Source organism: Neltuma alba, unplaced genomic scaffold (assembly GCF_004799145.2).
Source record: "Neltuma alba isolate B1F8T4 unplaced genomic scaffold, ASM479914v2 tig00013669_pilon, whole genome shotgun sequence".
In the NCBI taxonomy this organism is placed as follows: domain Eukaryota; kingdom Viridiplantae; phylum Streptophyta; class Magnoliopsida; order Fabales; family Fabaceae; genus Neltuma; species Neltuma alba.
The window spans coordinates 65,304-66,811 of NW_021637838.1; the positions used below are offsets into that span (position 1 = coordinate 65,304).

Here is a 1,508-nt window from a genome sequence, read left to right on the forward strand (position 1 = left end):
AATTTTTTTAATGGGTGTTTGTTCAATGCTCCAGCTTTGCGAATCTCACTCGTGCTTCTTTTCCCCTCTTAACCATTCGAATAGAAAATTCATAAGTAACTGCCATGTCCTTTCAACGAATTAATGCACAAGGACACTGAGAAAAAACAAATAATGGATACGGACATAAAGTACCAGCACTTTAATTCCTAGTTTTTTGGACCCCCATGTGATGGAGCTGTAAACGTTACTAAAATTGTTTTTTTTGGGGGGGGTGGGGGGAATATCATCCTCACATGTTAAATGTTGTCTTAGGCCCTGTTTGACAAGCTCCCTAAACCCAAACCATGGTTTGGAAAAAATGCTAGCCAAACAGCCTCTGAAAAATTTAAAACCATGGTTTGGAGGAAACCATGGTTTTGAACCCCCAAACCATGGTTTCATTAGAAGCAACTTTCATTCGCTTCTGGCTCATTGCTGAAGGCTGATGGTGGGCCCTCCTCATATGACTAAAATTACCCCGGCTTCAATTATTTCCTCTGCTTCAATTATTTCTTCCATTCCAATCGGTCTATCTTCAGAGTTCCATTCCATTCCAGCCGCTCGTGAAGAAGTCGTTGTCCAGCCATGGTTTGAAGGTGCCGGTGAGAGAAATCGCAGCTCAGCGGAAGAAGATCGCAGCTATCAGTTTGCTTCTTCTGGGTAGATTTGCTTCTTCTTCTTCCCCGTCTGATTTGAAGAGAGACAGAGGGAAAGACATGGACAAGCCAACCAGAGACTTGAAGGTAATAACAGAACCTTGTGGAGGAGGAGGGTCTCTGACATAAATCTCGATCAAGGTGAACCAAACCAGGAAGTCCCTGGCTTTGACCCCTCTCAGATTCTTGATCTTGTTTGGCCCCAAGAATGCCGTAACCTCGGTGTTGAGGCATACGAGGATGTTGTCGAACCTGTGCTCTTTCTTCTCACTAAGCTTCAGCCAAACGAACCTATCTCCTTCACGAAGCCACATTCCTGGATCATATTGTTCTCCTCCTCCTTCTGAAACGTCGTCGTCAAGAGCCCATCTGGTAGCCCCATCTCAGCCAGCAACAAAGAGAACCTCTCTTTGCAAACTTGGCCTCCATAGTACACCTCAGCTTTTGCCTTCAGCTCCTCTGTTACTAAAGACATGGTGGTTCTTTGGTGTCTTGAGAGCTTCTGGGTGGTACTGATAAACTGATAATGGAAAGAAAGATTGAAACTTTGAACCAATTCTGGTGCGGGCGATGATCCTTAACAGTAGGGGTTTTATAAAAAGTTTTGGCATTTGTCCCATATATAGTGGTGGGGTCTTAAGCTTACGTGGCCTGAATTGTCCCATAATATTCATTTTGGGATGAAAATTCTATGTTGGTAACGATGGGTTTTTATCTAAAGGGAAAAAAAATCAGAGAACATTATTCCTTTATTTTAGAATTTTTAAAATAAAAAGGGATATCGTCGTTATGCCCAATCAAATTACACAATACGCATATATTAATTTTAAG

General features: G+C 42.3%; 1 pseudogene; it reads right to left on the reverse strand.

Annotated features, from left to right (window-relative positions):
* Nucleotides 1-555: 555 nt before the first annotated feature.
* Nucleotides 556-1,208, reverse strand: LOC114738720 (uncharacterized; annotated as a pseudogene).
* Between the last annotated feature and the right edge of the window lie 300 nt (nucleotides 1,209-1,508).